The sequence below is a fragment of the Equus quagga genome, chromosome 15, assembly GCF_021613505.1.
Source record: "Equus quagga isolate Etosha38 chromosome 15, UCLA_HA_Equagga_1.0, whole genome shotgun sequence".
In the NCBI taxonomy this organism is placed as follows: domain Eukaryota; kingdom Metazoa; phylum Chordata; class Mammalia; order Perissodactyla; family Equidae; genus Equus; species Equus quagga.
Window position 1 is genome coordinate 24,263,970 of NC_060281.1, and position 23,024 is coordinate 24,286,993.

The window sequence follows — 23,024 nt, forward strand, 5'->3', positions numbered from 1 at the left end:
ATGACCTCTGCTTCTATCTCACGCATTTCCTCCAGCGCCTGCGTTGGAGGCTGAGAACTGTAGCCTGTTGTTCAGGCACGTTACCTCCCCGGATCAAACCAGGGCTCTGCTGGGAAGGTGGAGAGGAGGATGGGTGCTGGGGAGGTGCGCCACCGCCAAGAGCTGTGGCCAAAGCATCGGTGTCATTAACGTTTCTCGGCACCTGCCCACATAATCCCAAACACAGTTGCCAGCGTGTAGCTGAGGCCAGCCCGGGAAGGAAGATGATCTGGGCTGCTTTCTCATCTCTGGAGACACTAAGACACAGAGAGAAGTCAAGAGGGATGTCTTCGCTCCTGTCAATTAGGCCTATGGTCTGCAGTGTGTGTACGTGACGGGAGTGGGCACCCTGTGGGTGACAGGAGGGTTCAGGATGTGAAGTCAAATTAATGCCCATCATCTTCAGAGTCTCAGAGGTGGGGGGGTGGTGAGCGGCAGAATCACACGGAACCACAGACTGTGATGTATCAGCCCAGGGCGAGAGCAGGGCCACGGAGACACACAATATGGCCAAACGAGCTCATTAGCTATTTACAGAGGCGAGCTGTTTCCAGCTGGGATGGGCCCCGAGAATGGGCTGCAACCGGCTCTGTGGCCGTGGGGCTGACGCTGCGGCAAGGGTTCTGATCCCGATGTGGGAACTAACTTCCAGGTCATCGTAAAGAAGACAAGGGTTTGGAAATTAGACATCACGGGGAACTACTAAACACTTCACCTTCTAACTGGGTAGTTAGTTAGCGATGGTACTAAGTTAAAGGGCCTTTCAGTTTAGGAATTAGCCACCGAAAAGGTTAAAATGTAGATGGATTGCTGGGTGAACTTTACCTGCCTGAGCTTTCTCATGAGCTAACCGAGGTGATTCCTTGTGGCTGTGTCAGGAGGGGTGTGTTCGGGGCGGTGGGGGAAGGTGGGGTGCTTCTGGGAGCAGGTGGAGTGTAAGCTGTGTCCTGAGTAGATGGGATTGGAAGGAAGAGGGGAGGGCGCTGTTTTAGGGGGTACCGAGGAGGAAGGAGGCAGAGGCAGGAAAGGTGAGGGCTGGTCGAGGAGGGACCTGGGAGGGTGCTGGTCTCTCAGTCAGCTGCCGCCACAGTAACGCTGCGTGACAAACAAGCCCAAAGTCTGGGTGGCCTACAGCCACTAATGTGCCATTCTTTCACCTGTGGGTCTGCAGGTTGGTTGAGTTCAGCTGGGCCGGGCTGGGCTGAGCTGGACTCCAGGCTCCAGTTCTGATTTAGCCCTTCTGTACACATCCCGTTCTGGAGCCCTGGTTGGGGCAGTGGCTGTCCAGAGTGTGTTCTCCTCGTGGTGATGGCAGAAATGCAGGAGGGCTGGCCCAACTGAAGCAGCAGGTGTCAAGCCTCTGCTGGCTTCACATCTACTGCATCCATTGGCCAAAGCAAGTTACATGGCCAAGCCCAAGGTCCAGGGGCAGGGCCTGCACCCCCACCATCAGGCCACGGCAAGGCTGTCGAGGGGTCACTGTGTTACAGGCAGTGAAGACATGGGACCAACAACCCAAGCTGCCACCCTGGCTCACCCGGTGGAAAGGCCAGCTCTAGGGTGGTGGTTCTGAAACTTGAGCACACCTCAGTCACCTGGTGGCCTTGTTAGCACACGAGGCAGGATCCCAGCCCCCGAGCTTCTGACTCAGTCTGTCTGGAGTGGGAATCTGCAATTCAAATGCATTCTCCCGGTGGTCTGGGGACCACCCTTTGAAAAACTCTGCTCTAGGGAAATAATAGGAGGTTTGTTCAGAGAGGATGGAAGAGGGCAGCCTGTGGGTGGCCTTGAATGCCACACAACATAGCTCTATTTATTGAGTCCTTACTACAATCTAGTTATTGTTCTAAAATGTTCTGTGTATTCTCCTGGTTGGCACATTCACCCTGTGAGGTGTGATTTTGCCATTTGACAGATGGAAACTCTGAGCCATCAAGGGTGACGTGACTTACAAGGCCCCCGAGCTTGGAGGTGGTGCAGCGGGAGCTTGTGGCCAGGGCTGTCCTGACTTCTGGCTTTCTCCTATTGGCACTGGGGGGCGAGGGTCAGGTTCTAAGGGGAAGAATGCCCTGTGGGGGAGAAAACTCTGCATTTAGAGCTGGATGGTCTAGGCACAAACCACACACTGACTTTTGGTAGCTAGATTTCATTTATTCAATCAACAAATGTTTATTGAGTGTCTGCTTTGGGGTAGATGCTGACCAAGACCCCAGGGTTAGAAAAAGATAGGCAAAGTCCTTGTTTTCAAGGAGCTTACATTCTTATGGGGGAGAGGGACAGCACATTTGAAATGTACACTGGAAGAAAAGTCATGCCTGTAAGGAGACAGAGACTGGGGGTAGGGGACTACTGTTTTATATATGGTCAGGGATGGCCCCTCTAAGGAGTGACATTGGAACAGAGACCTGAATGGAGTGAGGGAAAGAGCCAGGCAGGGGGAAACAGCATGTGCAAAGGCCCTGGGGTAGGAACAAGCTTGTCTTCTTGGAGAAACAGTGCATCTGGAGGAAGAGTGACAGTAAAGGAGGTTAGAGGACTGGACAGGGCTGGGTCATGTAGGTCCTTGTAGGCCATGGCCAGGCCTTGGATTTTATCTGGAATGAGATGGAGCCACTGGGAGGCTGAATACAGGAGAGTGGCATGATGTGATTAAGAAGGAAGATTCTGGCTGCTGGGTGGAGAATAGACTGCAGTGGGCAGGCATGTTACAGGCCGCTTGCAGGCAGCTCGGCTGTGTCTTGAGACCCTCCTGCTCCTAAACATCCACACTGAGAAAACGGGAAAGGATCGGTTCCATCTCTTCCCCTGGGGCTTGCTCTGGGAGCCGGAGGGGAGCAGGGTGTGGGCACCGAGTGAGCAGGAAGTGCTCAGGTCAGGAGCAAAGCAGCATTTGGTCAGGATGTTTCTGGCAGAATTCCCTCCTGGGCCTGCGTCCGCCTGGCCCGGCCCCTCGCTGAGCCGCGGCCTGTGCGGGAGAGGCATCTCAGATCTCCCTCTCCAGAGCAGAGCGTCCCCCTAGCAGCATCCCAGCCCCTCAGCCAGCGTCCCCCGCCCTCCGAGCCCGTGTCCTTTTACTCTGATGGGGGGTAATTATTTCTCTTCTTGTTTAATTAGCTCATTAGGCATGTGCTGCAGTATTTCTGATAATAAATCGCCTTCTTAGTGGCTCTTAAGTGAGTTTTGCCGGTGCTTGGCCACGGCGATGGAGGCGGCGGTGGTGGCTGTGGGCGTGGCTGGTGGTTGGGGCCTTGGGGCCCTGTGTTCTGTCCCCCAGGCGCGTGTGGACAGGTGGGGAGCCGCTGGGCCCTGGGCGCGGAGACGGGATCTTGGAAGCTGCTCCGGCAGCGGCAGCCGGCCCCGAGCTCCGGGGAGATATTTTTACACCCGTCAAAATGCCACCGTGTGTGAGCCAGCGCCAGGGGCTGCCGCCCAAGGCTGCTTGCTCTCCTCCCCCACACTTTGATTGTCGCTCAGAGAAGCTCTGAGTGGAACAGGGAGGCTCGGAAAAGTGCTGGGTTGGCTAGGCGGGTGCTCAGCAGTCCTGTCCCTCTGGCAGGGAGCTGGAAGGAAGCTTGTGTCCTGCAGCAAACGTGGGGGGGGGGGGGGGGGGGGGGGCAGCCTGCCCCAGGCCAAGAACCACGAGTGCCCAGGTTCAGACCCAAACCCCACTCTCCCTCCTCCTGCATACTGTGGGCCTAGGAACAAGACCCTGTCCAAAACTACTTCCTTCACAGAAGATAAGAGGGCCTGAAAGTCCACCATTAGAGATGCATTTCTTTGCATCTATCAGGGCAGAAACCTGGGAGATGCTGAAGTGGTTTCCTCTGGGACTGGTCAGCAGAGGATACAGACACGATGGAGGGCACGGGGGAGGTCTCAGCGGTAGGATGAGAGGGGGATCAGGAAGGGGTCGTGAGGGAACCCAAAGCCCAGTACCCCCGTGTGGATGTACTGCCGAGGGCTTGAGAGAGTTCAGGGAGCAGGAGGGAAAGCCGAGGTCTTGGGACCAGTCCAGCTATTTATTCATCACAACTCTCTTGGACTCTGTTCTTCTGTCTTTAAAATGGGCCTAGTTCTTGCTACTCGTAGCCATTGGAAAAGGTCCAGAGTGAGAAGGGGATAGTTTCAGGTCATCCAGGCCAGTCCTCCCCTTTATTCGTGAAGCCTGATGATGCACACCACCCCTCCCACCCGTCTCCCCATCCTACCATGCAGGATGTTGACCGGCCCCAATGGGGACAACTTCCAGACACAGGAAACTCCCCCCTCCTTTTTTTTTCAAAAGCCCACACCACTGTTGTTTAGCTAAAAAGATTCTCCCTATTCCAGCCCCAAATGTGTCACCCTTTGCCATGTCCCCTTAGATTCTGCCTTCATCCTCATCAGGAAGAAAACAAATTCATCTTCCGTAATACGTCCATTTAATTTGGGCAGATATTCTCATGGCTCACCTAATGCTATTTCATTCAGGTTCAACATCCCCCTCCTTGCCTTCCTCCATTCTTGCCTTTTACCTTTAGTCATTCAAGAGGTATTTATTTGATGTTTGTAATGGCAGGTCTGGGCCACTGGCAGGGAAGATGGCCATGAACAGGACACTCCTGCCTCCTGAAGTTCGTGTTTCCCAGGGAGACAGACACTAAAGGACTAAGTACTTGAGTAATCTCTGATTCAGTTACTGCAGCTGTGATAAGTACCGTCTGAGCATATGCAAGAGCAGGCCCCGGGGGCGGGGGGGTGGAGAGCAGTCAGGGAAGGCTTCCTGGAGGAGGTGACCCAGAAGATCAAGTAGGAGCTCAAAGAGTGAAGCGACACGGGAGGCCCTGCAGGTAAAATCATGCCATGTTTGTCTCTGGAGCAGGAGGGAACCTGGGGTGTGTCCTCTGTGGTGTCTCTTGGTCCCTTGTCTCAGATGCCAGGTTGTGCTGTCCCTTGACATGTGTGGGGGTCCAGTGGACAGTATGCTGGATGTGGCCTGGCCGGAGCCAAGTGAACTGAGGCAGCCCCTCCTGGACGGGGGTGCCCCTCGTCTGAAGGCAGCCTCAGCCCGCTCTGGCACCCTGTGGTCCAAGTCCCCACAGACAGGGGCCCCTGAGGAAGCCGCTCCCCTCACATTGTTCTGAGGCCATCGTGCCCCTCCTCCCTAAGCTATTCCCCAGATAAAGTGGCCCCAGGAGTGTGGCAGCTTCGTGGGCGTTATAACTGGCTTTATGGTTGGAAGTCACAACAAACCATCGTGGGGTCCGGGGCCTCTACTTCAACCTTCTTACTGATTTTTGATCTGCCATAAGCCATTTTTAAACATTTCCTTGTCTCATTTTACATGTGTTTTTCTGTTTCAAGTCACCTCCTATCTTTGGCTGGAAGTCTGTGGCTTATAAATCACAAAACCGATTGATGGAAATTAGGTCAAAACTGCCGAGTGGGTGCAGGTGGCTTCTTCTCCAGTAGTGATGACGTTAAGAGCCAATCTTTCTGAGAAATTATGACGTGCCAGGCACCGTTCTAAGTGGCTTTCATTATTAGCTCGTTTAGCTCTTTCAGCATCCCGAAGAAGAAGGCGCTGTGCTTATCTTGATTTTACAGATGGGAAAACTGAGTCACAAAGAGTTTAAGACCCTGCCCACCTATCCTGCCCGGGATTCGAACCCACGCCGGCAACCTCCAGGTCCACACTGGATGCTCTGATAATGCGCAGCTACAGTGCGAGTGCGCGGAGCATGCGCATAACCGCCCTGGGCGGCGGCTGGGACAATGAGGCCCGCGGTGCCCGGCAGGACTCCGGGATCAGGGAGGGTAGGTGAGCTGCGCAAGGTCTCCCAGCCGGAAAGTGGCAGAGCCAGAATTCAAACCCAGGCCCACCATGGTCCAGAGAGCTGCTGAGGCTCCTCTTCCTCCCAGGTGAGATGAGTTAGGATGGAGGAGTGAGATGGGTGTCTTGGGGTCATAGGTGGTATGCTCAAAATCAAGGCCAGTGACCCCGTTTTCCTTCTAGACCGCCCCTTTCCCAGGACCCCAATCTGTTAACACACCCAGCACTGTCAGCCCATCAACGCTCAGAACCATCCTGAGAAAACCAACGCGTCCCGCCCACCACACAGGAGGAGGAAACAGCTGGGTGCTGCAGGGGAGGATCTCAGTTAGACAAGTGGGGGAACTTCCAGGCAGCGCTGGTGAGGTTTGACACGCAGCCACAGCAAGCAGAAGGAGGCCTCGGCTGCCAACAGGGCCTGGAGGGCTCCATCGGACGTGGGTGGGCTGTGTCTGCCCTTTGCCCCTTCTCCATGCTGAGAAAACTGATGGCCGGACCCTGGGGCGTTGTGATTTATAACTTGCCATTTGAACCGTGGCGGCTCTGCCTCCCTGTGGCTGCCTCCTGCCAGGACTGAAATGAAACCCGGGTCCCGGGTTCAAGCCTAGTGATGGGTTGTGCTCAGGAGAGAGGGAAGAGATGTGTGGCTTTGTCTCTGCCCTCAATGAGCCATCATCCCCCAGAGCCACTGTGTCCACTGCCTCCCACGCCAGGCAAAGCCCAGGCCCAGCGCTGAGGGGCAGGCGGGCGTGCAGGGCTGGAGGATGGCGCCGTGAATCTCTGACAGCCATGGCTCTCCGGCTCGTGGGTGTCCAGTGGAGGGAGCAGCCCATAGATCACAGCGGGGCTGTTGACCTTGAGTCTTAAGCAAAGTGAAGAATAAAAGGTCATATTTATTCCATCAGAGCCACGGGAGCTGTGAAATATCAGACTGTGAGTAAAGACAGTGGTAAATCACGCGCCGCTCCCGGGAACCTTGCTGATCTGTCTTCCGGCCCCGTCACCCCTGGGCAAGCTGGGGATCAGTCAGCTCAGACATGGAGAAAAAGAAGAGATGGGGGCCCAGGGGGACCCCACACAGTGCTCTCTCTGGAATACAGCAGTGCCAGAATCACTGAGATCCTTAGGTGCCCAGAATGTAAGCTGTCCTTCAGCTCAGAGGTCACCTTCTTAAGCTGAGCCTGCCCTCCCTGCCCCAAACTTTCACCTTCTTTTCACCTGCTCTGCTTTTCCTTTTTCTCATAGTGCGCTCCACTTTCTAACATACTAAATAATTTACCGATCATGTTTGTCATTTACTGTCTGCCCTCTCCCCGCCCAGAATGTCAACTCCTCGAGGCAGGGACTTGAGTCTTGTGGTCACTGCTGTGTCCCCAGTGCCTCGGGCAGCGCTGGCACGTAACAGGTGCTCCATGAAAATTCCTTGCATGAATGGAGGAGGCTGGAAAGACCTTAACGATGGTCTGATCCCAGCCCCTCCCCATGCCAGGGAGGAGCAGAGACCCAGACAAGGGGCGGGACTTGCTCCGGGCCATGTTAGGGGTGGCAGAGCTGGGAGAAGAATCTGGGTGCCTGACTCCCAGGCCAGAGCTGGGGTCCTGCGTGGTCCGAATTGCAGTCACACCCATCAGAGGATGGGTTTGCTGGTCACCTTCTGTTACCTACCTGGGGGACCCGGGAGCTGTGCAGCCCCGGGCAGGGCAGGCTGGGGGCTTGCTTGCTTCCTCCCTTGATTTACAAAAAAAAGGTAATAAAGATACTGATAACTAACTTCTTAACTAAAAGGGGGTCCAAAAATATGGGTTTCCAAGACTGGGGAAGGTCGGGGAATTTTCCTTCCTGGGAATTTTCCAGTGGTGGGCTGGGAGCACAGGGAGAAGCGCTGAGCGTCATCACCTGCCTGACCACCAGTTCCTTCAGGTGGATCGCTCGTCTGATCGTCCCTCCTCGAGTGGAGCTAGAGTGTAATAATAATAGCTAACGTTTATTGAACTCTGTGCCGGACACCGGTCTCAGCGCTTGTCGGTGCTCATTCATTTAATCTGCCCAACAACTCCATGAAGGGGAGAGCTTCTATTATCGTCTCCATGTTACAAACGAGAAACCGGAGGCAAATATGCCGTGAAATAAATGCTCCCATTCTGGGTGCTTGGGATGCATCAGTGAACAAAACAAGCAGAGATCCTTGTCCTCGTGGGGGAGACTGGCAACAAGCTCGATAAATGGGTAAATTATATGGTGCAGGAGGCAGTCCTGCTCTGCACCAGAGATACAGCAGAGCAGGGGAAAGGGGCTGGGGGTGGTGGGCAATAGCAAACAGGGGGCCTGGCAGGTCGCACTGAGAAGGCGAGACCTGGCAGAGACTTGAAGGAGGTGAGCCAAGCAGAGGTCTGCAGGAAGGGCATTCCAGGCAGAGGGAACAGCTGGGGCGAGGCTGCAAGGCCAGAGCACATCCAAGGAGCCACAAGGGGCCAGGGTGGCTGCAGGAGAGAGAGTGAGAGGCAGAGTCGCAGAGGTGGGCAGGAGGTGGTGGGGCCGGATCACGGGGAGCCTTGCATGCCCCTGCAGAGACAATTTCTCAACTGCTCCAACTGACTCAAATGCTCACCTCAATTCAACGCTCACATAGGCTCACAGCCTCAAGCCAACAGCCCCCTCTGCTCACACACCAAGGAGGCTTCTACACCGGCCAATAGACACACACACACACCCCTCCATCAGTCAATGAACACAGCTACCCTGCCCAGCTTCACCGTCCACCTGCTGCGTGTATGGGAGGGGGGCAGGGGCAGCCACCCATCCACCTTGCTTCATCTGCAGCCCAGCGTCACCTCTCCTGGCCAGCCCAGGAGAGGGAGGGGAGCAGGCCAGTTCCCGGGCCCCACTAAAGTGCTAGAGAGACTCCCGGCAAAGTACACACACGAGTCAATCTGTGATTTCCTCACATGCTTACTGCCATGCTAAGATCACAGCTCCCAGGCCATCCTCCAGGGACACTGAAGTGCATTAGAGGCTCTATTCTGTGCTCATGGTCCCACAGGAGCTGATGTCCCCAGGCTTGGGGATGGGCTGGGGAGGGGAAGGTAATAATGCTGCTACTTTTAGTTACTCCCGTTGAAAACCAGGACGGTGCACCACCAGGCCGGCCTCACCTGAGAGCTCGTGGCTAATGAGTAAACCCCATAGTGAGGTTCGTCTTCTCACTTGGCACAGAGACCCCGAGCCCCAAGACAAGCGGCCGGTGCCCCAGATAGCTCACCTTGGGCGGCTGCGAGAGGTCCTGCTGGGAGATGGGCAGGTTGGATAGTGTCAGTGTTCTCTGTAAAAAAGGCGATGGGGAGATGATGGACAGATGACAAAGGAAGTGGGTGTTTACTGTATACATATATCCTCCACTGAGTATATATTGTACATCTGCGCTTTGCGTATGTTATTTCTAAACCTCGTATGACTCTGCAAATTAGGTTTGCAAACTGCTTCTATAAACAAGAAGACTGAAGGTCCAGGCAGTTAAGTAATGGGGCAGAGATTCTGCAGCCAGTAAGTTGTGAGTCTGGATGTGAGCCCAGAGCCCACCTCACTGTGTGTGCTCTCAGAGTGGGGGCCTGGGTGCCTGAACTCCCACAGCCCTTTGATGACTGTGTCCTGCCTGCCCTTCTCCTGCCTCCCCCTTGTTCCTGTCACCCCGCTTCTGATGGTATTCTTGTAGAATTCTAGAATGTCAGAATTGGACATTGAAGCACAGGGAAGGGAAGTGACTTGCCCAAGGCCACACAGCAAGTCTGCGACAGAGCTAGGGTTAGCGCCTTTTCCATCCAGCCTGGACCTGAGGCTATTTGGTGGGTGTGGACAGCTCTGCTCCTTTCTCCTCCCTCCCACTTGGCTGGACAGGGTGGCCTCCCCACAGCCCACCACGTCTAACGCCAGAGGTGGTTTCTCTCCCCGCCCCTAACTAATCTCTTTGTGGCCAGCCTGCTTGTTAGAGGCGGAAGGCACTGGGGCAGGATCAGCAGAAACGCAGCCGGAGAAGTGCTGAGCCGGCATCTCCTGACTCCCCTACTGGAAAGGGCATCTCTCATCCCAGGGGGAGGCTCAGAATGATGCTGCAGCTCAGCCAGCCAGATGCCCGACGGGCCACATGGAGCCCAGCCCCCGTCGCGCAGCTTGGAGTGGCCCCCCAGGAAGTGCCCGTCGTTTTCTTGGTCACTCAGGTCCTGAGTGTCCCCTTTAGAAAACCCCCCCTCACCTCTGCGAATGCATCATCAACATGCTGTCTCGACTCGAATCTTTGTGTTTTTCTCAACGGTCCTCTGGGGCAGCCAGCAGTCTCATCATGCCCATTTGACAGAGGGGGAAGCTGAGGTCCAGAGGGGTAATAGCTCCTTGTTCAAGATGACTCAGCTAGCGGATGGTGGGCCGGGATTTGAACCCCATCTTCAGACACCAAATCACACCTCATCCTGGCAGCTTTCTATCGCACAAACACATTCTAATCACTGCACTGAACAAATAGCATCATATTTAAATTTCACAAAGATACCGCGTGATCAATGTTATTGACCCATTTTGCAGGCAGGAAAACTGAGTGAGGCTGAGAGATGGGACGTGACTTGCCTACGTTGCACAGTCAGTAGCCTTTCTTCTCCGTGGTACACACTCAGCCTGGGGGTTGGAACACTTCCCTCCTTCAGGGAGCTTCTGATCTGGCAGAGGGAATTATAGTTGGGGGAAATGGCAGGCTCCCCAACCCATCCACGAAATGCCTGGGGACTTCATTTCATCTTGATTTCTTCTGTCAAGGGTCCTTGTTGACTTCACCATTGTCATTGAAACAAAACCTAGCGCTAACTGTTCATTCATTACTGCCAGGCCTCACGCCAGGCATTTATAACACTTTATCTCAGTGAATCCTGACCCTATTCCTACAAATTAGGGTACTAGCATTCCTATTTAACTAAGCCAGAGAGGGTTAGACGGTCTGCTTTGAGTCGCACAGATAGTTGGTGGCAGAGCGGGGCGTGAACCCAGGCCCAGCTGACACCACGGCGGATGCTATGGGCCGCCGCCCTTCATCTTCAGCACCTTCGCTGCATGCATTTGACTTGTGCCACGTCCTGCTCTGGAACTGCCCCGTTCTGCAACCATCAGGATAGCTGTAGAAGAGCAAGCAGATAGCCAGGGACCACCCTGCCCACCCCGGAGCCCTCCCCAAAAGCTGCCTACCACCCCGGTTCTGACAGGCTGACCAAGCCCGTGGACAGTAAGCAAGAGGCCCCTGCCAGTGGTGACTGCCACTGAGTGTGCACCAGCCATGCTGCAGTGACAGAAAAGTGACAGATAATTTCCAACCGCCTCTCCTCCTCCTGCCCACTTGGCAGAATTGGCTTTATGATAGCATTTTTTTTTATTGTGCTAAAATACACATAACATAAACTTTCCTATTTTAACCCTTTTTAAGGGTACAGTTCAGGGGCATTGAGTCACATCACTGTGCAACCATCACCACCATCCTTCTCCACAACATGGAACTCTGTACCCCTGAGACACTAGCTCTCCATCCCAACCGCCCCCCCAGCCCCTGGCGCCCACCCTTCTACTTTCTGTCTGAGTTTGACTCCTCCAGGAACCTCAGAGAAGCAGAAACATACAGTATCTGTCCTTTTGCGTCTGGCTTATTTCACTTAGCGTAATGTCCTCAAGGTTTCATCCATGTTGTAACGCGTATCAGACTTTCATAAAAATATGGTCATGCATCACAGATTTGTGTGTCATCCTTGTGCAGGGGGCAATGCTCATTTTCATTCCAATTTTAGCACATGTGCCACCAAAGAGAGCACTTTTTTTTTTTTTTTTAAAGATTTTTATTTTTTCCTTTTTCTCCCCAAAGCCCCCCGGTACATAGTTGTGTATTCTTTGCTGTGGGTTCCTCTAGTTGTGGCATGTGGGACGCTGCCTCAGCGTGGTCTGACGAGCAGTGCCATGTCCGCGCCCAGGATTCGAACCGACGAAACACTGGGCCGCCTGCAGCGGAGCGCGCGAACTTAACCACTCGGCCACGGGGCCAGCCCCAAAGAGAGCACTTTTTTAAGGAGGTTGGTGCTGCAGGTGACTTTGCCCCTGGGTGCTGCCCCCATGAATCCGCCAACCGGGGAGCATTATCTGGTCAGGTTTCTCATTGGGTGGCGTCGACTTGACATCTCCAGTTGTTCTAGCGCGTTTTGGACGCGGCTGGCGGGGAATCTTCATTTTGCACGCCCCTGTGTTTACAATAAGGTATAATTGGTCTGACACCTTCTGCGTTTTTTCTGTAAGTGATGAATTGTTATTAAGCAAGCGTTTCTCAGCTCCTGAAGGAGATAAATGGCATCTCTCATCCTCGTCATCATCGTCCTCGGGGACCCAGATGGCCCTGGGAAGGAGGAGCGAAGGGGCGCCATGTTTATCCCATTCCACGAATTTCTCACACTCACCGCAGGACGTTGGTACTGCTGTCCCATCTCCCACGTGAGCAAACTGAGGATCAGAGAGAGGAGAACATGACCCAGAGTCCCATGGTTGGTCGGGGGCAGAACTGGCATTCAAAGACAGTTCTTTGATTCCGAAGCTCACGCTCTTTTCTCTGAGACGTGCCCACCTAGTCCTTGCAGGCTGAGAGCTAAGGACAGCCAAATACAGAGAAAAGTCCTGTGTCCATAGAGAGGGGGATGAAGAGCGGCAGAGGGAGAGATAAAGACAAACAGAGAGACGGAGACAGCGACAGAGACAGGGACAGAGAGAGGCCTGCTGTGGGCTGGGGGGCTCGCCTGGGTTGGCTCAGGCGGCAATGGCAGAAACGCCACTTTAGGAGAACAGAATGGGAGCAACGTGGTTTAGTAGCAACCCTGGGAACATCACAGGGCTTTTCCATTGGCACCTGCTCGGTGTGAGCCGCCGATGGGATGCAGCTTCCAGAAAAGTCCAGCCCACTCTTGGGTGGGGGGCCTTACGAGAAATGTGATGTCTGGTTGGGGGAATGTGGGATCTGGCCCTGCTCTCTGTGCTCAGAGCCCCAAAAAGAAGGGCCAAGATGAATTTGTATGTGATCGAGGGGGCAGCCAGGATAGAAGCTGGAAACTGTGTCCTGAGGAAATGGTCAGAAGCATGGAAATGCTAATTCTGGAGTGAAAACTCGAGGTGGGATGAGAGCTGCTTCACCCTTTGGGAAGCACCGACACGTGTAGAGAAAGAAACACGTTGTTCTGGGAGGCCCGGTGGGGTTGAGCTGGGCCGGTGGGAGGAAGCAGCTGGCTGTCGGACCACGGACCAACATGAGCAGATGCTGAGCCACATGGAATTGTGCAAAGCTGGGGCGGGCTGCCTGGCACATCCTGGGAGTGTGTGATGGGGTGCTGACAGCCAGAGGGGCCAGGTATAGAGCGACTGGTGAACTGAGTTACTTTCAGGGCCCCTCTAAGCAGGAGTTCCCGTGGGCTGGGAATGGAGATGGCAGAGGGAGAACCAGAAAGAGCCGGCCAGCGCCTTGCAGAGTCAGCACCTGGGCCGAGGGCAGGCTGAGCCCAGTGACCGAGACAGGCTGCCGGCCCCTGAGCTGGGCTGTGGACCCGTGGACCTGCCTCACTAGCCCATGTCTAACCTCACACCTGCTGGAGCCGTCTCTCTGTCCTCACTGGGGCCTCATCACTCCCTCAGTCACAATCACTAGCATGAACTAAGTGCTTACTGTGGAGCAGGCATGGTTCAAATTACAGGCCTTGACTCACTTAGTCCTCATAGCAATCCTGTGAGGGGGTCCCTATCATCTGCCTCCCTTTACAGAGAGGTTAAGTGGCTTGCCCAAGGTCACACAGCCAGTAAGTGAAGGCACTGGCCTTTGAACCCTGGTGGTCCTGTGCTCGCACTCTGCCCTCCTGGCTTTCTCCCCTCCATGCAGGAGCACCACGGAGCAGGGGGAAGGTCCCTCCCTTGGAGCCATTGTCCTCTCGGCCCAACACAGGGGCTGACAACTTTCTCAGACCCTTGCCAGGCAGATCTGTCCCACTTCCCGAGTCAGGGAGCAAAGGCAGGGCCTCCCCAGGTGTGTCCTCACCTGTCACCAGGTAAGCCCTTACTCCGGAGGAGATGAGTGCAGAGGCAGCCTGCTGTGACTCAGCTCACTTTGGCCTAATTTCCAGTGATCTCTGCAATGGCTCAGCCAGGGCTTAACTAACACTCTCACCACGTGTCTTCTGAAAAAGACTTTCAGAGTCACGTGGGGCCAAACCACCTCCTGCTGTATTGAATTCGTGATGTTGCCCTGCCCAAGCCTGCCAGTGTCTCACTTGCGGGAGGTTTACCAGCCGCAAATCCCGAGGCCTGGATTCCCACCATCCGAGATGGCTTTCTTCTGGTTCAGCATCACCCGCTCCTTTATATAACAAACCCTCGAGTGGAGCTTACTACGTGCCAGACGCTGATCTAGGGCCTTATGAATCATGGCTCGTTAAACCTCGTAACAACCCTATCAGGCAGCGATTATGAATGCCCCAGTTTACAGAAATAGGCTATTTCTAAGAAGCTAAGGCCCAGGAAGTTTAAGGAATTGCCCAAGGTGAGTTATTACAGCTCGTCGGTGGCAGAACCAGCACATGACCCCAGAGTCTGTGCCCATCGCCACCGCACCCTGCAGCCTCTGCAGCAACTCCTTCCCACGCGGGTATCCTGAGAGGGGCGTGTGGCATTGTGATTGGCTGGAGCAGAGGTTTATCTTAATAGAGACACACGCATCAGAAGCGTCATGGGTAACCAATAGATGAGAAACAGAAAAGCGGGAACGAGATTATGGAACAAGGACCAGAGAGGGCCAGAGCCTCAGTGTGGCCCAGGGCCGGCCCTGTCTGAGGACCGTGGGGAAAGTGAGACAGCTCCTGGGAAGGTACTGGACCGCAGCTGAACATGCGGCCAAGAGTCATAGCACGCCCAGGGGGAGGCGACCTTGAACCAGGCCCTGGGGAACCCCAGAGAGAGCCCACTGGACCCAGAGGCCCTAGGAGCCCAGGGAAGCTGGAGGAACCAAAAAGAAGGGATGACACCATCCAGTCACGGAGAGAATGCCTGGGGAGACCGAGAGCAGAGGCCCCCACGGAAACCTCCATCACCAAGTCGTCCCTGGGCGGGAGCTGTCCCTGAGCTGGACAGGGTTCCCTGGACCAGCCCACCTGTCTGGTGTGTCAGGGCTCACACAGGAAACGACTGTGTTCCCTCCCCTGCTGGAGTGCAGGACAAGGCTGCTGAGCACGCTCTGGAAGACACCGTCCCGTGGATCTCTGTGCGGTCCAGTGGGTTGGCGGCTGGCCACACGTGACTACCGAATGCTTGACCTGTGCCCAGTGAACTGACACTTTAATTTTATTTCATTTGAAGTTACATTTAAATACCCATGTGCAGCTACTGTATGGGGCAGTGTAAATATAGAACATTCATTTTATTTACCACCCAACAAATGTTTTGAGGGCCTACTTTGTGCCAAGTGCTATTTTAGAAGTTGGGAAAATATCACTGAAAAAGACAGATCAAACCCCTCATCTCAGGGAGCTGACATTCTAGTGGAAAGAGAGAAAGATAGATGATTGACAGTAAGCATAGCAAATAGGCAAATGACATCATCTGTCAGGCAAGTAAAGTGAAACAGGGGAAAATGAAGCCGAATAAGGGGCTTGGGGGGGCCAGAGTAGAGATGGGGGAGCCCACAATGTTAAATAGGGCAGGGTTGGGGATGGTCTCCCCAAGAAGGGAACATTGGAGCAGAGACTTGAAGGTAGTAAGGCAGTGAGCATGTGGACATCTGGAGGAGGAGCTTCCAGACCAGGGCAACAGCAGTGCAAAGGCCCTGAGGCAGGAGCACCTTTGGCGGCTTTGAGGAATAGCAGGAGGCCAGGTGGCTGTGCAGAGTGAGCTGGGGGAGTAGGAGGAGAGATTGGAGAGGTGAGGGGCAGACTATGGGGGGGTCTCTGGGCCCCATGAAGACCTTGACTACATGAGACTGGTCGCACTGGGGGTGAGCAGAGGAAGGACTGGATCTGAACTGCACTTTAACACGTTCCTCTGGCTGCTTACAGAGAAGAGACTTGGGGGAGAAGCTGGAGAGGACACCCAGACACTGATTCAACAGGGGTTTTGGTCCCCAAGCCTGCCTGCTGTCTGGAGGGCTGTGGGCATGTGGGTGGGGTGCCCTGCCACAGCATCTCAACCACACTGAGAGGACTGTGGCTCCTTTACTTGCTGCCAGGGAGAAGTCACTGCCAAGAAGACAGAGAGCCTGAGGGCCCCGGGGGCCCCACATTCTCAGGAGGGGCAGAGGCAGGAGAGACAGCCTGCCCCCCGGCCCCGGCCCTCCTCAGAAGCTGATAAGGGGCTTCTGACCCACCACTCAGGGTGGTGGGATCAGGGAAGGCCAGCCTTCAGCACCAGGCCCCAGAAGAGGGCATTCTGCAACGTGTACTGGTAATCCTGGGGATTCTCTCCCACTGCTCCCTAATTCCTAGACCAGAAACAACAAATAAGAGATAGACATTCTCCAAGAGCCATAGCACTCTGTCCCACAGAGTTTGAACACAGCATCAGAATCCTTCTCAACACTGGCACCCAGAAAATCCTCAGAGTTGGAACACAAGACCAAATGTATTTGCAAGCCCTCCAGAACCTGGCTCCTGGCTACTACCTTGGTGACCTCATTTTCTACCACTCTCCCTTTCTCTCTCTCTGTCCAGCCACCCCAGCCTCCTCACTGTTCCTGCCTCAGGGCCTTTGCACTAGCAGCTGCCTCTGCCAAGAAACTCCACGCGGACATGCAGGTGGCTCCCTCACTTCCTTCGGTGATCCCATGAGCATTGTGAAGTAGCAAGACACCCTCATCACTCATTGGAATCCCATTTCTGACTCTAATTAGCTATGTGACCTCAGGGCAATTCAGTTAATCACTATTTCTAAAATGGGGAGCACAATTATGAAAGGTAATTCCCAGGGTTATCATGAGCATTAATTAAGGTAATCTGAGAGTACCAGGTTCGAATCTTGGCTAGGCACAAACGTTCTCTGTGAGATCTTAGGCAAGTCACTTAACCTCTCTGAGCCTCAATTTCTTAACCTGTAAAATGGGGATAATAGCATCTCCCTCCTAGAGTTGCTCTGAGGATTAAATTAGTTAATACCTGTAGAGTACTCCGAACAGTGTTGGACATATAGGAAGCGTTCCACAAACGTTAGCTGTCATTGTAGTAACATGTGTTGTTGTTGTTTTAATTGCTGTTAAACAGTTAGCTTGACTCTGAGCCTTGCTTCCTACCAAAATCTGATTCTGCTCAATTCAGGGCAAGGTGACACAGTACAGGGAAGGCCACACTCTGTGGCCTGGCAGACCTGGCTCACCACACTGGCTCAGCCACTTTCCAATTGTGTGAACTGGAGCCGATGAGCCTAAGCCTCAGTTTCTCCATCTGTGATGTGGGGGTGATCATTCCTACCTCCTGGAGTCAGTGTGCAGACTGGCGCCCGGCACGTGGCAAGTACACAACCGCATACGAGACAGGACCGGCTGCATGCCCCGCTCCCTTGCAGTGTTGGCAAACAGGCCCCGTGGTGCTGCCGGGGAGGGCGAAGCCAGGGTGGCCTGCCTGGGCTGATGTGGCCGTTTCCTGCCCCTGGAGATTGGGCGGCCAGAGAGCAGGGAGGTGGCACAGGGCAGGCCTGCCGGGCGTCCCCAAGTGGGTGTCGGGCTTGGCAGGCAGCTGTGGACCATCGTTGATGCGGGGCCCCAAATAGTGCTGGGCGCTGATGGGGCTGGAGGCCACAGATGAGTGAGGCTAAGTCTGCTGATGACTCCAGAAAAGCAAGAAGTATACTGCTTGTGTAGACGCCAGCGCCAATTTCTCCCTCTTACACAAATACGCACACACCCTTGGGTCACCCCTGCACACACTTGCTCCCGCTCCCTCTGCCACACACCTCACAGCACGAGCTCCTCGGGCTCCCTCGTCCCATCTGCAGGGCCCATCAGTCAGGAGCGTTGGCTGCCATTGCAAAGGTGCCAGACGCATCAGGGCTCCAACCATTCTAGAATTTGATTTCTCAGTCTCCTGAGAGCCCAGGGCTGCCTCTGGGTTACAGGGCGCCTTCTTCGTGGGGGGCTCAGGCTCCCGCTTCCCACCACCCCTTGGCCCCTGTTGTTGTCTGCAGGTCCAGGCGGGTCCCCACACCCAGGGCCAGTCAGCAGAAGGGACGGAGAGTGAGGGCAGGCTCTCCTGCTCTTTCAAGGCCTGGACCTGAGGTGGCACACATGGTGACGGCCACATTTCATTGCCAGAACTTACCACTTGGACACCCCTAACTGCAAGGGAGACAGGGGACTGTGGGCTGGAGCGAGCCTGGGAAAGGGGCAGAGTGGCCTTTGGTGGTCGGCTCACAGGTTTTGCCCAGGGCCCGGGGGAGACTCCTAGAAACCCTCCCCGGCCTTTCCTGGATTCCCCGGATGCCGTTAATGGCAGCAGGTAGGAAAGAGAGGCCAGGCCTGCAAGTCTCTGAGAGAGGTCATACAGGAGTCACCTCAGAAGTGTCAAGGGCCATGTGGGAGCCTCTGGGGGTTGGGAGCTGGGTGGCAGAACAGCGACTAATGTCGCCTGGGACCAGAACCTTTACGTACTATATGTGTGTGAACCCCTATCCTCTCTCACACGCACATGCTCACAAATACCCACATTCAACTCTCAAATGATACTTAGACACACAGACATGCCCCACACACATTGTTTCACACACATACATTCACCTGCACACCCGCATTCACACACCCCAAACACATGTCTACGTGCGCACCCATGAAAAGTGGTCAGGAGTCCATGCGGTGAGCCTCAAGGATGTAGTAAAACGCCTCTCCAGAAACACGTTCTCGGGACCAGCCGGAGTCTGAGAGTCACCATTAGGCAGTGTCGTATTTAAATAAGAATCGCTCACATTTGTATAGGCCTTAACATTTAACAAAGCACTCTTTCATTCACCCCTGAAAAGTGGGGTAAATATTTACTCAGCCCTGACTCTAGGCCAGACATCATGATCGGCAGTGGAGATGCAAAGATGAATAAGACACAGCCTGCGTCCTTGAGGGAGACACCCGCACAAACAGAGGAAAGCAGGGAGGGCTGAGGGAGAGAGAGCAGGAGCCGTTCCAGGTGGCGTCAGGACTGACATTGGAGTCAGGCCTTAAAGGACAAGGTTGCCAGGTGGTTCTAGGAAGAGGGGCTGCTATACACACAGGGGTCAAGGTGGCTTATTTGGGGAACGATGAGTAATTGAGAGAAGGTGGCCAAGAGCTCCCTAAAGCTGGAGTTCCAGTAGGTAAGGCCAAGATTGTTCTGCTGATGTGAAGTAATGATAGGCTCTTCCCAAAGTGCAAGGAAAAGATGATGTCAACAGGTAGAATATTCTCGTCCAGTAAAGGTTATCTCCTTGTGTCACTCAGGATTCAATTAGGAATAAACAAAAAGAATACTCTAGATCTAAGAGGGTGTCCACTACAGGGGTTGGGTTCTATGGGTGATGGAATTGCAGAGGGGTCAACCAGGGGCTGTGAAGCATCAGATTAGTTACAGCGGGAGGCTGCCCGCTTCCAAGGATGGAGGAACATGGAGGAGAAGCTATGACCAGAGCCGAAAATCCAAATCCATCCGGCAGGAGCTAGAACCCAGGGAGCTGGGATCACAGAGGAGGCTCAGGAGCTGACAAGAGACACCACTTGAAGCAGAAAATGAGGAAGAAATACCTGGCTTCTCCCCTCCTCCCAACCTCTAGCCTTCCTCCAGTGCCTCCATCGGCCAACTCTACCTGGAAGCCCAAGGGCAAAGGAGCCTGGGAACAGGCAAGGGAGTCTGGGAAATGTAGTTCCTCAGCGTGCAGAGCGGGGCAGGTGAAAGGGAAGACAGATCTGAGAGAAAATAGTAGAACAACCAGCATGCTCCTGTGATTTCTTCTTAAACTGCTGGTGTCAGCTGTAGATATGTTTGCTGGTGTGAAAGTGAATGAACAAATGCCAAATGAATATTAAAAGGGAAAAAAAAGAAAGACAAACAACTGAGAAGCAGCCGCTTACGCTTGTTTTATTTTTCCTGGGTAAGGTCTTGGGGTTGCAGTTTTAAATTGTGTTTCAGAGCGTTGGAGCTTAATTAAATTTAACACGTTGTAGAAACTTAAAATAGCAATTCGTGGTTTCTGCTAACAGAGATGTCGCTAGTTTATGTGATGGAAAGAAATCCATCAGGATTTTAGGATGTGTCTTTCCCGAAGAGGGCTGTGACCCCATGGTTGTGCCAGGTATGGTATTTTGTCTCTCCAGATCCATTCTCCCCTCCTCCACCCTGCTGTGGGCCCTGGCAGACTGCCCAGTGTGCAGCCATGAACTCTGGCTTTTGGTTGGGTTCAGCCACGGAGGTAGCAGGAGATTGGGCAGAGAGAAGAGAGTGAGGTCAGCGTACTTTCTCAGCTGGTTCCCAAGCTATAAGGTTGCCCCTGGCTGCCTCTGTCCCTCAATCAAATTTTCTAGACCAATGCATCTCAGCAGGGGGTGATTTTGCCCCCGGAGGACATCTCGCAATGTCTGGAGACATCTTTGGTTGTTACAACTGGAGATGCTACTGGCATCCCTTGGGTAGAGGCCAGGGATGCTGCTAAACATCCTCCAGTGCAAAGGACAGCGCCCCAACAAAGAATTATCCAGCCCGAGGTATCGCTAGTGCTGAGGCTGAGAACCCTGCCCTCGATCAGTGCTTCTCAAGCTTTTCATAGAGAAGGTCTAGCACTGTTTTCTGCCAATCTGTTGCAGACCAATACTTTTGTAGGAAAATGCTAGAAATAAGTTAGAAAAAACAACCATGCACTTGGATGTCACAACCAATGCCAGATTGCTGTAAGACTTTCTTAATGCTTCCTGTCAATTTCTGTACTGTCTGATAACGGACCAGGAGCAGCTCAGGGACCAGCACCCAGCTGTGGGCCACACTCTGAGTAGCTCCGGCCTGCTTGATGCCCTCTCCTTCCTGGGCGGGTGACCTCCCCTGTATACTCAGGCCTGGAGCAGAGTGGGTGACAGCTTGCCTGCTATAACCCCGGGCGATTGCACATTCCACGTTCCCCTCTGGTTCCCCATCCTCTATCCGCCCCTTTGTAACGAGTCCCTTTGTAAGTAAAGTCTTTAATTATCCCTCTGAGATGGGTGGAAGGACAAGAATGTGATGGGAAGCCTGGCTTGGGAGCCCAGCTCAGGAGCTTGACTGTCCCGTGTGGGTCCTGGCCCATCTCTGAGGAGCGTTTCAGTGGGCCAGGGGCCTGGCCAGGGTTGTGTTTTAGGTGGAACACTCTGGAGATGGTGGTGCTGAGCACAGACTTTAAGGGAGCACAGTCAGAGGCAGGGAGGCCTGTGTGGAGGCCAGAGATGGCAAGGCCTGAGCCACAGCGTGAGTGTGGAGATGGGAGGCAGGGAGAAGTCCAGAAGGTGGGAGCTACCAGCCAGAGTGCCAATGAGATGTGGGTAGGAAGGCAGTGGGGACCCAGGCTCCCAAGATCCAGCCTGGAGGATCAGTGGTTGGTTCCTGGGGACCATGAGGGGGTGGACAGGGCCACATGGGCTGGAGATGAGTGTAGTTCTGTCACTAGACTTTGAATAGTGCCCGTTTCACAGGATTTTCTCGTGTAGTTTGTCCTTTCAGCTGCCTGGAGCGGAGAGCAGTCTTGCTTATGGTTCAGAGCCTGGGCTCTGAATCCCAGCGCATCCAGATCTGGTCTCAGCTCCACCCACCCACCGCAAGGGGAAGTGAAAACGCTTAGCTTCCTCCTTCCCTAGATGGGAATGATAACTTCCTCCGGAAGTTGCCAGGAGGGTAAATGAGATGAGGCATGTAAACTTCCCTGCACAAGGTTAGTTCTGGGTAAACGCTGATTCTTATTGTTATTGGCAAAGGCAAAGGTGACTGCTGAGGCTGTCTGGAGCCAGCTGGCTCCAGCTCTCCTGTAAGTCCCTTCCACACACACACACACACACACACACAGCCCCACAACCGAGGAACCAGGCGCTGCTTTCCTGCTCTGAGAATCAGGCCCTTTCCTCCAGCCTTGTTTCTGATGGGCCAGTTACAGGATGAAGCTTTTCTGAGCCTGACCCTCCTCCCTGGTGCCCGAAGCCTGCCAAGGCTCAGCCTCGCCCCACTGCTCCTCCGCTAGCAGCACAGCCCAACTGGGGCTTCATCGCATTGTGATTTTCTCTGACCTGGGAAGCAAGGAGGAGGGAGAGAGGCCAGGCAGAGTTCCCCCAGAGTCACCCCGAGGGGTAGAAAAATAGGGCAGTGGCTGAGAGGCAGCGTGGCACAGCAGTTAGGCGTGGAGCCAGACTGCCTGGTTCAGATCCCAGCTCTGCCACTTACTAGCTGGGCACTCACAGGCAGGCAGCTTAACCTCTCTGTGCCTCAGGTTCTTATCTACAAAATGGAGATGACAGTAATAGTAACAACCTCCCCACAAGTGTTATGAGTATTAATCCCCTTAAAGATCTCAGAACAGTGCCTGGTACAGAGTAAGCCCTCCATCTTAGCGACTTTTCTTCTTCCTGAGTAGTGTCTGTATTAGTGGTGGTTCTAAGAGTAGGGTCTGCTTCCTAGGATAAGATGGCTCATCACTGAGATAATCTCTGGGCTCAAGGTCCATCTCCTGTGTCCTGGGCTTGTTGGGAAGGTCAAATGCAATCCTGAAGGTGGAACACTTGTCACATGACAGGTGTTCAGTGGACAGCCGGCTCATCTCCTCCTTACTGGAGATGCCCTCACACTGCTCACGGCCCCGCGGGGGGTGGGGGCAGTTCTGAGTGGACAGGAGCCAGCCTGCCTGGGTGGGAATCCCGGCTCCGCGTGCTGGGTCTGCTTACTTAGACCCTCTGCACTTCTGTCTCCCCGTCTGCAGAGGGAGGATCCTGACAGTGGCTACAGCGGAGAGTTGCTGCAGGACTAAGTGAGTTGACAGACATAGGGCACTTAGAGCACACAGTTGGCACCTGTTGTTTGCCCTAGTGTTGTCACTGTTCCGTGTGTGCACCACTCCTGCCCCTCCAACGCACATCATCAGCCCTGGGGGACAGCAAGTGGGCCCTGGGAGCATGGCCACG

At 54.2% G+C, this 23,024-nt stretch overlaps 1 protein-coding gene and 1 pseudogene across 1 annotated transcript in view; one reads left to right on the plus strand and one right to left on the minus strand.

The window, feature by feature from the left end:
• Positions 1-23,024, plus strand: part of LRFN2 (leucine rich repeat and fibronectin type III domain containing 2) — a 37,600-nt gene that overhangs the window by 11,604 nt on the left and 2,972 nt on the right. The gene's annotated exons all lie outside the window — the stretch shown is intronic.
• Positions 11,589-11,688, minus strand: LOC124227494 (uncharacterized; annotated as a pseudogene).